Below are 13,493 nucleotides of genomic sequence, written 5' to 3'. Positions count from 1 at the left end.
CAGAGAAATCATTGGCCAACGACTTCAGAGTTTGCATGTCCTGTGCTTACTTATTACTGGAAAGAATAAAATATAATGAACCTGATATGGACAAGGAATGCAAGGAATAAAATATTTCTTTCAGACTGTCGGCAAGCAATGGAACAAATGAGATTTACGGCAGAATTGGAGATGTGATTTATAGTTTTGCTTGTTCTTCATTTAAAAGAGGAAATTAAAACCACACTTGCATATGATTCAATCTTTGATCACCAGAGAATAGCTGCTGTGAATTAATTATTATAAACTCTATTACCCTGTTCACCCCAGGTGCTGCATTCACGATACCTTCCAACTAGTGTCCCAGGGGGAAGATTTTTTTTTTTTGGTTAAAAATCTGCAGGAAAATTATCTAGCATTTGGAGCAGTCATTTATTATTTAAGACACTAATTGAATTATCTCATGGAAAAGATATAGTTAAAAGACTCAGATAAAATTCTCAGCAGCTTCTTACTGGCTCGGAGAATGTGGGCACTTATTCTGTTTTCATCATTTATAAGCCTAGAATTAAATGTTTAAATTTATGCACAAAGATTCTCAGATCTTCAGCTCTGATAGTTTCCAATTCTATAAGTAAATGTGTGAAACACTAATTTCATAAAGAAGATATTTTGTTCATTTAGTCTCCATTTAAGGTAATAAAATGAATTTTTATATAAACATTTCAAGACACCAAAATAAAACAGTGACTCATTGGGAGGCCTTTAAGATATGGCAAATAAGGAATCTTTTTAAAGGATGCTAAAATAAAATTTTCAACATAAATTTAATAAAAGATACACCATAATAATGCCATTAATCATAAGAAACCAACATTCTTTGAACAGAACATTTAGAAAACTACTGTTGGCATTAAATATAAATCTTGAAAGAAGAAAAATATTTGACATAGAGTTGAGAATGTAACCAAATATGATGCCTAAGGAATGTCAAAATTTAAGGTGTTTTACACATTCGAACCTGTGAGCTGAAGGTTGGTGACTACAGAGCAGTCAAACATGATCTGGGACTTCAAAGACAGGACAACACAGTACAGGTTACTTTAGCAGAGTGGGCTGGCTCTTTAGATGTTTTCCCAATGGAACATTTACACTTTGATTTTTCGTAGATGCTCTCTCTAGCTGGTTATGCTTATGGGTAGAAGAGGAACAAGCCTGTGAAGCACTTGAACGATAGTGAAGATTTAGGAGTCTTCAGATTGCACATGATAGAAATATAACTCAAAATAGCTTGAACAAAAACAGAAAACGTGATGTCTCAAGTTATTTCACACACGAATGGATCTAAGAACTTTAAAGTAACTGGAATTCTCTTTATCTCTCACTCTTCCCCTCTCCGTCTGTCATTTGCCCCCTAAGCATCCTTCCCTCCATCGCCCAGCTCTGTTCTCTGTGACAGGGTCCTTCTCCGCAGACTTTCTCCACACGGCGGCAAAGACAGGGGCCTGCAGCTCTAGAGTTCACAGCTCTCACTACTGGTGATCTCTATGAAAATGTAAACTTGTTTCCTGGAAGTTTTGGCAAAATGCTGAGAACTGTTGGCATTGATCTGCTTGATTCTTCTCCCATCTCTCGATCAATTCTCGTTGCCAGGCATGGAATTAAATGACTGACTGACCCGATCTCTGTGCCCATCTCCACTTAAACCCCAGAGGCTGCAAATAGAGCACACGGGGTCCCCACAGAACACTCAGGATGCCATCTCCGAAGACACTGGAAGCAATGCCACACATGAAAAAACAATGTCCACTGCAAGCAAATTAAGACTTTTCCTGAAGTATGTACTTTTATATCTATTGCCAGTTAACTGCACAAAGGCCTGCCAGGAAAGAAAATAAAATCATTAACTTTTTTTTAACTATTAATTTATACTTTTTAAAATGCAGTTAGGTGTTACTGCTAGTTTGTTGCGTGTATATCTATATCTATATCTATATCTATAGACATATAAAATCCATATATATACAGAGATATATATATGATACAGAGATATATATGGATTTTATATGTCTATAGATATAGAGAGAGGAACTTGTGAATATAGGGGTTTCTTTATAAAGTAATAATATTTTAGTAAAGTTAATTTTAATGACAATGTATCATATTTTAAAATATAATAAGGAATATAAAATAAAAAACAATTATCCATAGCCCTACTACCCAAAACATTTTGGTATATGATTTGGGGTTTGTTTCTTTTTTCCCTGTTCTCTATTATTCCAAGTTTGTGGTTATTTTTCTTTTTGAATATTAAAATTTTTATTATGTGTTATATATAATTTTATACCCTACTTTCTTCATTTAACATTACAGTAAGAGCATTCTTCCTATTATGAACTCTTAATGGGAAGAATTTTAATGGATGGGTAAAATTTCATCCACAATCTATTCTTACTTCTATATTTGAAAATTTATATTGCTTTCAATATTTTATGGTTATTAATAGTGCTGCCATTAATATTTTCTTGCCAACGCTTTGTTTTCTGAATTTCAGATTATTTCCTTAAGAAAATTTTCTGGCAATGAAATTCCTGTCTAGAGAATTACAGACATGTTAGATGAGGATTGCCTTAACTTTTCATTTTGCTTTTCTTCAATTTGATGATTCTTTCAAAATGTATCTCAAATACTAAATATTAAAAACTGTTGGAACACTGAATTTAGTATTTATTTAATAAATATTTTTGGAACACATATTAGGTGTCAGAGCACAAGGTAGGGATATCTAATGTAGCCTGACGGAGAAAGAGAAGGCTTCTAAAAAGAAATGACTTGTAAACCGAAAAATGAGTAGGCGTCAAGAGGAGAATTAAGTATAAAAAGAGAACGTAAAAGAACAGAACTCATCTCACGGAGACAATAAAATGAGAAAATACATGGCATAATTGGGGAGTCACATGGATTTTAAGAGAGCCAAAGACCAGAGGGATGATGGAGGCCAGAGTTCAAAAAGCTCGGCTGCAGGAACCGAGAGGGCTTACGAAGGGATTCACCAGAGCGAGATGCCTGCACGGCCTCAGCGCTCCACTGTTTCACATTACGTCATCTCTCAGAATTTTCCCTTCAGTTTGGTGAACTTCTCTGTCTGATAGAAATCTGAAAAATGGAATTACCTTAGAGCACAAAGGATGGATTGGGTGTGGGGGAGATGAAGAGTGAGAGTCTCAATCCGTGTAGCTCATTTCTGATTTAGGAATATGGCTGAGGAAACTTCAACCTGGGCTTTTTTCTTCTTCCATCAGAGAATGGTCCCCAGGAACTTCCTCTAGTAAAGGGTAGTTAATGTCTATCCCACCTCGGGCTGACATAGTTTAAGGAGCATTTGCATATTTCCTAGACAATACAGCAGAGTTCGGTGAATAATAGACTTTGTTGTTGTATCTTTTGTCCATTTCAAATTTGAGATTGCAAAGAGACCTGTTCTACTCATTGAAAAAACACATGAATAGCCAATAATTTCTACGTGGACAAATTGAGTCCTATGAGTCCTGCTGGAATTTCAGTTTCAGCTTCCCTGGGGGTTGGCTCATTCTGGCCTCGTCTACCTTGGGATGTAGAGCTCTCTCTCAAAGGCAGTGACACTGGACGCAGGCAGAGACCATAAACGAATGTAGCCTGTACATTTGTTGTCACTAACTCACCTGCCAGAAAGCCCAGACAATGTTTTTTAAAAATCCTTAGAAAGTTTTAAAAGCAAAATAGTGATCGAAAGGATGAGGAATGGATGGGTTTTTCCAGAGATCTGGGTTCTTTTTCTGTCTTTTTCCACAACTCATTAGAGAACTTAATTGAACCGCTTCCCTGTCACAATCTCCCCTCTCTGTGAAATAAGGATAATTATGGCTGCCCTTTCATTTGCCCTTTGGTAACTTCACAGAGTGTTCAGAGATGTTATGAAGATTAATAAGCCAAATGCTTGTAGGGCACTTTAAGCTCCCTGCAAGGGAGAAGGCAGAAAATTAAAATCCATTGTTCTGAGAGCAGGAGGGGCCAGATACCAGAGGCCAGCAACTAGAGCCCTAAGAAATGCTGAGCTCAGGTTCTTGTGAGTGTAGAGAGGGGCCTTGCTTTCTGTGCCTGTGGTTTCAGCCCTGTTCCGTAGGGGGGTCATCCACCTCATATCCCAACATCCCTTACTAGGTCAAACCCAGAATTTAATCTAATTGACCAAATGCATCTTTTTTTTTTTTTTTTTTGTCGGGGGGAGGGTATAAGTATGGTAGACTGAACAATGTCCCCCTTCAATATGTCTACGTCCTAATCTTTGGAACCTGTGAATATATGATCTCACGTGGCAAAAGGGATTTTGCAGGTGCAATTAAGTTAAGGATATTGAGGTGGGGAGGTAATCCTTGATTAAAAGGGTGGTCTCAATGTAATCATAAGGGCACTTATAAGAGGGGAACAGTGGTAAGAGATGTGATGATGGAGTAGACAGTTTGGAATGATGCAGGGAAGGTCATTGTGCCTAGGAATGCAGGCAGCTGCTACTTACTACCTGAAAAAGACAAGGAAACAGATTTTCTCCTGAAACCTCAAGAAGAGACACAGCACTGACCACGCCTGACTTTAGACTTCTGACCCCCAGAACTGGCAGACAGTAAAAATGTTTTGTTTTCAGTCACTAAGTTTGTGGTGATTTGTTATAATGATAACGGGAAACGATTATTGTAGACATGGTGTGATGGACTGAATAGCCCTCAAAAAGATACGTCCATACCCTAACACTGAGAACGTATAAATATGAATTTATTTGGTGAAGGTGTCTTTGCAGATGCAATTAAGTTAAGGATTTGGAGAAAAGTTTGTCCTGAATTTCCCAGGTGGAAATCCCATGATAACTGTCTTTATGAGAGACAGAAGACACAGAGAAGAGGAGAGAAAGCATGTGAAGACGGAGGCAGAAATTACGCTGACAAGCCAAAGAATGTGCAGGGCCGCTCATGACTGTAAGGGTCAAGGAAAGAGTCTCTTCTATTGCTTTCAGAGGCCACACGGCCCTGCCGACACCTTGCTTCTGGACTTCTGGTGCCCAGGACAATGAGAGAATAAATGTCTGTTATAGTGAGCAGTGATGCTGATATTTATATATTATTTATATTTATACTTATACTTATATATCGCTTCACAGAAACGAGTCTGCAGGTCTGGGCTGTCTTTGATCAATGTAGAATAAAAGAGAAGGCAGAATCAGCTCTACCTGTCCCTTTTTGGAAGAGATTCCCACTTACGTAATGCCACCCTGAACTGTGCCATCCAACTACCATCGACTGCAAATCTGAATGAAATGAGAATGTTTTAACAAAGAAACTGGGTGGATAAACATTGGTTGGGTAACTAAAAAATGTCTCACGCAGAGTACCGTTCTGAGAGTGCTAGCCAGCTAAGCTTCCTGAGTGTCAACAGTTCATGCATAAAATGGGGAGAGAGAGCTTGACCACACACAGGGTAACAGTTAATTGAGAATAAGGAAACTAAGGTGAAAATTCTTTGCAAACTCTAAAACGATCAAGAAGTGAATTTAATTTTTCTTATGATGATGATGCGATTGAGTTAGCATCAGAAGAGGTTGATCGCCAGAAATAACGGCTTCCAAAATGTTAGGCCAAATGCGTAATTAACAGACATTCACCACAGCCAGGAGCCTGCCTACTTCTCAGCCTAGTCCTGGGAGTGAACAGAGCCTGGGCACCAGATGTAGAAGAGACATCATATGCTCTCCAAACCCAGGGACCTCCCGCCTCTAGGTACAGGTGTCTGTCTTCCATACCTGCCAGCTTCCTCTGCAGTAACGTGTGCCACCTTCCTGAGTAGGAGATAGATGCCACTCACAAGCCTGACCCTTAAAGTCTCCTACACGACGCTTCACGTTCTCTCTTTCACCATCCACGGGCTGAACAGAGAAAACAGCCCCTGGAGGATACAGAGGCATGGAATAAAAGAGCTTAGCTTTTGAAAAGACTGCATGAACCTGAGCCCTTAGAGGCCTATATTACACTGCGATGTGACAGATAAACTGTTATCGTGAAAAAAATATAATTTGATATTTAGGGGTATTTGCCATAGCAGTTGGCTTTGTGCGACTAACACACGAGCGTAACAATGATAGGGTGGAGATGGCCCCAGGGCGCAGGAAAAAGGGAGGTGAGGCGTTATCCGTTGAGAATTTAAAACCGACAATATTAAAACTCAGCCTGCTTTTTATTATCGCTCTACACTGACAGCTATAAACAATATCGATAAAAAAAATGTTCCCTCTCGTGTGACGGAAGGGAACAGCGCGTGCGTGGGGGAGTGGACTACAGGAGACAAAGAGACCGCTCTGTTTCCACTGCATTTCTGCTGGTACATGAGTATTGCAGGGGAACAGAACAAACAAAACAAAACAAAAACAAAACAAAATAAAACATCAGGTTCGTGAAGAGAATATGTGGCTCTAAGTTTCCACTCTGCCCCTCGGAAATGAGGCTCCCTGATCCATTTGCCTGGGAAGTGAAGTTTGTTCTTAATATATTGAGTCTTTTAAGGATCAGATGAAGCAATACTTGTGAAAATAAACAGTAAATTTTTATAAATACCATAAGAAAGAATACTTGGTTTTGTTATTACTTTGTTTTAAAAATTAGTTTTGATTCCCCAGGCACCTCTCTTTCTTCCACTCATTCTGCGGAGAATGTGCCTTAAACCTGTGCCACACTGGGCCCTGGTGTCCGGATGAATAAGGCACAGTTCCTGCTGTCACCGGGCCTAGAGGATGCGGAGGCACTCGACTGTACCAGGAAGCATTTGTAATAAGTGTGGACAGGTGCCATGGCAGATGCGTAGATTTTATAAAGCAGTATGTATGTATTGACTTTAACCCGAAAACTGAAATTTTACTAACTTTTGATTTTTCCAAAGATAGACATTGAGGAAATTCAATTACTATTGCATTCTCATAAACTATGGAACAATTTAAGATCGGATATGTAAGAAGGACACAGAGAATAAAGTCATATGAAGCTTTATTTTAAAAATTACAATTTTTCTTTTTTTTTTTTTTTTTCTGCTTTTACCACAGACTCTTAAACACGTCGTTTTGGGGGAGGCGGGGACACAAAAGAGCGGGTAGGCTGCCTCTGGGAGGACCTAGTCTCAGGATCACAGGATTCTCTGTGAGTTTGACCCCTGAAGAGAATGCTAGGAAGGTGGGGATGGTCAGGAAACTCTACTCACTGGACACTGTCCAAACGCTGACGCATAAAAGTTGAAAAGTATTTCCAGTCAGGCGGAGGATGGGGGGCTGGAGGCAGCCTCCAGCACCGGATTTGCTCATTGTGAAGGAAGCACGGATGAGGGAATGGAGACTTAGGTTCCCAGCAGAGGAATGTGTTGGCAACAAAGCACTTGTCATCCCTCTTTCTGTATTAATTTTCAAGATACTGCTTTCCATTACATTGGAACCGATTGCTATGACATGTGAGGTAGTTGAATCGCCTTATGTTATATGATAGTAACACCTTTAGACTAATTATAATTTCAATGTCAATTGTGGTGTCAAACGCTAAAGAACAATATGTTCTAAGCATTTTCATTAATGAGAACGAGATGGCCTTTTCCATCTCGTGTTGCAGTGAAGAGAAAGAAAAAGAATTTCAGGAAGAAAGAGAGGGCCGTGAAACCACCTTCGTAATGCAATTCAGGTTTGGAAAGGAGACTGATATACTTTTCGCATTAAGGTGAAGCATTAGCACATTTTAGCAAGATATCAGCCCCCCTCAGAAGAGATCTGTCTCTGTTGTTAATGTTGTTACTTTAAGATATCTGTATTAACAAGAAAGAAAGGACAACTTGTAACCCGTGGTCCGGACCAGCCCTTGGTCTCTTTAATCCTCCATTACCCTGAACTGAAACTCCCACGGCACCATCCTCAGCGGCAGAAATCCTTAAAGAGGCCAGTACTGATGCAGAGGGCAGAACATTTCCAAACCATAAGAAGGAGGCATGGTGAGAAGCCCCAGCTGAAGGACCAAAGAGAAACAGAGATCAAGGGAAACAGATGATTTAAAAGGTGGCTGGAAGTCAGGCCTTGATAAAAGAATATCCTTACGGGGAAAAGCAGACTGAAAGTTCTTCGGGTTTCTCTGAATTTGTCAACTGGAGGGGGAAAAAAAAAAAAAAAGAAAGAAAGAAAACCTGCCTACTCAAGTGCCATCGCCACTAAAAATAGTGATATATTTGAGAGAGTTCAGTAATAAAAATGAGGGGGTCACACTTTTGTTATTCAAATGAGGTGATGACTTACATCCACAAAAACCTGCACGCAGATATTTATAGCAGCCACCTTCATAATTTCCACAACTCGGAAGTAACCAAGGTGTGCTTCAGCAGGTGAGAGGATAAGTAATCTGTGGTACCTTCAGACAAGGGAATATTATTAGTCAGTGCTCAGAAGAAATGAGCTATCAAACCATGAAAACACATGAAGGAACCCTAAGTGACTAGTACTAAATGAAAAGAGCTGATTTGAAAAAGCTACATACTGTCCGATTCTAATTACACGACATAGTGGAAAAGGCAAAATGATGAAGACAGTAAAGGGATCAGTGGTTGCCAGAAGTTAGAAGGGAGGTCAGGAGGCATGAATTGGCAAAGCATAAAGAATTTTGTAGGGCTGTGAAGCTATTCTGTATGACACTGTAACAGCGGATACATGTCATTATATATTTGTCGATACCAAGAATAAACCCGAAGGTAAATTATGGACTTTGGGTGATAATGATGCATCAATGTGGGTTATTTAATTGTAACCAATATGTCACTCTGGTGAGGGATGTCAATAGTGGAAGGCTGTGCCTACATGGGGGATCTCTGTCCATTCCATTCCATTTTGTAATGAACCCTAATCCGCTTTAAAAAATAAAATCTATTAAAAAGATGAGGCAGTGAGGCTGAGAATGATGGTCACCGAGTCGGTAAAACTGGCTCCCATCAGTCTCCTACACGTCTCCTGAGGATTTCTTGATCAATAAGCACATCTGTACAGCGTGCTAAGTGCCATGCTTTGTAAGCATCATGGCACAAATAAAGAACGTCCCTATCCTTAAGAAGCTACTCTATACTGACTATTACAAGTCCTGACATCTGACTAATGAGAAGCTGAATGGATAGCTGAAGAATGACTTTAATGAAGGAATTACCGAGCCCTGGAGATGTGAAGAATCAACTCCTTCTAGGTGGTCATTGACTAAAGACAGAGGAAGAAGTTTACTCGTCAAAATAACACTTGCTTCTATAACAGAGAGATCTCCAAATCTTAGTGACTTAAAAAAAAAAAAACACAACATTTCTGTTGTTCTCTCATAGTGTAAGGTTGGTACTCCTGTCCAGGTATTATACAGACATGATCCCTCAGGGACCAGCACTCCTTCCACCTGTGGCTTCATCTCCCTCTGGAATGACCCTCGGCGGACTCTCCAGTTGGTGGCTGGGAAGAGAAAGGCTTATGCGTGGGATTAGGGAAGTTTTAATACCGTGTGGCTCACTTTCACTGATCTGTAAGCCATTGGCTAGAACTTAGAGGTCACATTTACTGCAAGGGAGACTGACATGAGTTTGTCTAAACTGTGCTTCCAGGAAACTAAAGAAAATGAGTTCGTCCGACCATCAGCTGGCCTCTGCCACCTGAGGAAATAATGAAAGTGAGTGAGGGCTCTGCAAGTCAGAGCAGATTTTGGTTTGGGAGCAATGGCGCTAGGTATGGAGAGTGACTCAAAAAAGAGGGTCTGAGGAGACTTCAGGAGGAAAAACACCCCCAAAGGACGGGGTGGAAATTTCTCAACCACCTAAGGACAAATTGATGAAATATAGACTATGATGTAATGTTGGAACCTGTAGAGAAAAATGAAGCTGCTGTGACATAGAGAAGTCTTTTTCTATTTCCATGTCACTGGAAAGTTATAGGAGTGAGTGACACATTTTAGAATGACTCAAGAAGACAAGTATGCATCTTAAGACACAGAGAGACAACAATTGAGAAACTAGAGAAAATGAGCTGAGCATCTATGGTTTGAGGTTGAATTATAGAGAATTTGGACTTTTATATGAAATCTCTCTCTCAACTGACCTATATATATTTGCACATATTGATTAAATGCATTCTGATATTCTGATAACTCGTTCTGTATTTCAAATAAGTCAATAGGTATTATCCTATTCTCCGTAAATTGTACCATTAGCTACTTAGAGCACAAAACCCCTCCTTACCCTCAGGCATTCACCATCAGTGACATTGGAGATAAATTATAAAGAAGAGGTGGCTGAACTCTGCTGCCTTGGAAATGGCTCAGTGGCCTGATTCCTATTTATTTTGAATCAAGTCTTACAACTAAGATCTTTGAATCTGATCTGTTTGAATTTGATTTGCTTTGGATAATCTTGAGACTTAATTGACCTGATAATTTCACAAGTGTCTATACCTTTGTTTATTTGGTTTAATGAGCTGTCATCACCTAATAACAATTAGTGCTTTTGTACAGATCGTGGTGTTTGTGCTGGAAAGCAATTTAGGTTCTGGACTATACTTAGGGCTTCTGAACCGTATGCCCACTGCAGCTGTGGGTAAGGGCTGGGCAATTTCCCTTTTGTGGGGATTATCGGCACATAAGAGAGAAGAGCAAATTGTAAGACTCTTTGATTCTATTTTAAGTGATTTGTGGAAGATACAAATAGGCCAAGAACAGCTATTCTACAACATTAATTTCCTGCATAGAAGACTCAGATTGAGATAGTGCCCAGCGCAGAATTTCTGTCTCATTGGTCACGTCTTTCACCTATCTCTCTTCTGGAAAACTCATTCTTCCCTTTCTATTCTGAAAATTGTCCCATAGGAGCTGCCATCCTCTTATCTGCTCTAACTGACCTGGCCTAAGTGACTGCTCTGGGGAAGGCTACATGACTTGTGATGAACCCATCAAGTTATTACCTTGCAATTTTTCAAAGTGGAAACACTGGATGGAGAGTCCTTTTATTCTGTGTGATGAAACTGAAGACGTACGAGGCCAGGAGGCGTCCGTGAACAGGAAACTGGATTCCTATGGGAAAAGCCAGTCTTAGAGGAGAAAAATCCGAGGGGACAGAAGGAGAAACACAGCGCGACTTCTACTCACAAATGAGACTCCTGCCTTGCTGAGATTTGCTTCACTGAGCTAACAATATCAACTCCCCTTTTTTTCTTTTAGATTAATTTATAGATTTTAATTGATTAATTGATTGTATGTGTGTGTGCGTGCGTACATTCGTGGTTGTTCAATTCCCTTTAGATTGAATTTTGATCAAAACAACAGCAAGAACAAAAGAGTCCTGATGAAAATATCCAGAGAATTTGAGTATGGTTGTGCAGAGACAAATGCTTTGCTGCAGTTCACTCCAAAGTGGCTTTTATTGGTAAGAATTGTAGATTCCCAAAGACTGTTCAGGCTTAAGAAATACAGAGTACTCATCAATAACCCAGATAAATTACCAATAGTTCAAGTTTCAGTTTCTCAGCCTTTGAGAGGGGAAAATGTATTTATAAGCTTGTAGATATTCCTTAAATAATACAGATGAGCTAATAATTTAAAATTTTGCTGATATGTTCTTGATCACAAATAGACATACATTCACGGACATAGTTTGAATTGAAGAGCATAGAATATATTTAAAGTAAGGCTTACCAGGCAGAAGAAAACATTAGTTCTTTACCTGTTTTGGTATCCAACTTTTCTGAGTGGTGTCTGAGCTCCACTATAAAACAGGAGATGGGTTTGAGTAGATCGACAAAATGATTGGACTCAAATTTACTAAATGGTATAAGAACCCTAGAATAAGCTACTAAAATTATGATCTAATTTATCTAGTAAGTTGTAAAGATGAATCAAATTTGCTTTCAGACTGCCGGAGCCCCGTATTTCTTATTAGAAGGGCTTCTGTGACCCCAACAGGGAGAACAGGCGAGTTCCCTGAGACTGTTCTCGTCCCCAAGGCCCCAGGATAAAACACAGACGGCAGTGCAAGTGTGACTTGGCTCTTTAACGTAAAGCAGGCCTGCTTCTGCTGGGCCTTTGTGAACTGCCCCTTCTTCGTGTAATACCCTAGAGACCTAAACATCAAATACCAGTGAAAACGAAGGAGATACCTTGGGAATGAACTCAGATATCCTCAAATCCTCCTCCCTGACTCCGATACGACAGAATTTTGAATATCTGAAAGTAATTCACTAATATGTTTTACATACAACCCTCTTGAAGAGACTGTTAGGATGAATGCACACTTAAGATTTTCTAAGCATTTATAATAACTTTGATTTGCATATACATGCTAAGAAATCCACTTTAAATATATGACATTTCTGACTATTTGGCCTAGGATAATATAGAGCTCTTCGTGCTATTGTTTTGTTCATTTTATATTTCAATGCAGAATTATAGAAACTAAACAGGCAATACACCCACATATACACACATGCAGATATAGATATAGATCTGTGTATGTGTATGAATGTAAATATGCATCTACACACATTTATATATGTACAGAAAAATGTGTGTATACTTAATGTATGCAGCATTGGAGACTTGGATAAATGTATTGTTTTTAAGTGATGATTTTCACTTATTTTAAAAAAGTGGTTTCTGTTTGAGCAGTGAATCTACTTGAATCTCTGGGAATACATTTTATAATATTAATAAGCCCAGACAACTTGAAGTCTCAAGCAATTTTGATGGAACTAGGCCAGATATTATTCAGACTTCTATTTTTATACTATATACCAGTAAGCCAGGATTTAAAGGAAATCAAGTTAAGAGAAAATGACAAAATACCTCTTCATTCTATGAGAGGATTCAGAATGTTAGGTTTTGATTTTACCCACTTTCCTTTTTTTCTTTCAGACACCTTTTTGTTTGTTTTCCTGCGAGGACTTCATCCATAGTTTGGGGCTTGAGAACCACGGAAAGACTCTGGCTGCCTTTTCCTGTCCGACTCTCCCTCCACGCCTTGGTGAACCCCGCACTGCAGCCAAACAGACCCGATTGGATTCTCCTTCCCCTTTCCAGTGGACACGGATAGAACTGGCCTCGCCACCCCGCTGTTCCACCCGAAATGAAGTGAAGCTGGGCCTCTCTGACCTTCGGTCTCCTTATTTATAAAATGCTAACAGTAACAAGGCCTGCCTTGCAGCTTTGTTGGATACTTACTCTTTGGAAAGCAACTGGTATACGGAAGGCGCTCAAAAGACATCCATTATATTTTTGCTATTAATGCTTTCTACTTCTCCCTTGAGATTGTGAGTTACTTGGGAGCAAACAATATTTTATAAAGCTCACATCTCCTGGGCCAAAAAAAAGCATGTCTATTATATAGAAAGTATGCAAGTTATGTTTGAGCAATTGAATAAATGGATTTCTTCAATCTGAGTCACTCTATTCCTTTCTCAT

General features: G+C 39.3%; 2 long non-coding RNA genes across 2 annotated transcripts in view; both read right to left on the bottom strand.

The window, feature by feature from the left end:
* LOC111743678 overlaps positions 1–13,493 on the bottom strand; it is a 502,800-nt gene that overhangs the window by 84,975 nt on the left and 404,332 nt on the right. The window lies entirely within an intron of this gene.
* On the bottom strand, positions 2,984–11,804 carry LOC111743685. Its single transcript, XR_002781834.1, has 4 exons — positions 11,761–11,804; positions 11,003–11,111; positions 5,810–5,952; positions 2,984–3,372 (listed from the first exon to the last, which is right to left on the bottom strand). It is a non-coding gene; the product is annotated as an uncharacterized LOC111743685 (long non-coding RNA).

Source organism: Pteropus vampyrus, unplaced genomic scaffold (assembly GCF_000151845.1).
Source record: "Pteropus vampyrus isolate Shadow unplaced genomic scaffold, Pvam_2.0 Scaffold5, whole genome shotgun sequence".
Classification (NCBI taxonomy): domain Eukaryota; kingdom Metazoa; phylum Chordata; class Mammalia; order Chiroptera; family Pteropodidae; genus Pteropus; species Pteropus vampyrus.
The sequence above is the reverse complement of the archived record's forward strand: the minus strand, read 5'-3'. Positions and strand labels throughout refer to the sequence as shown.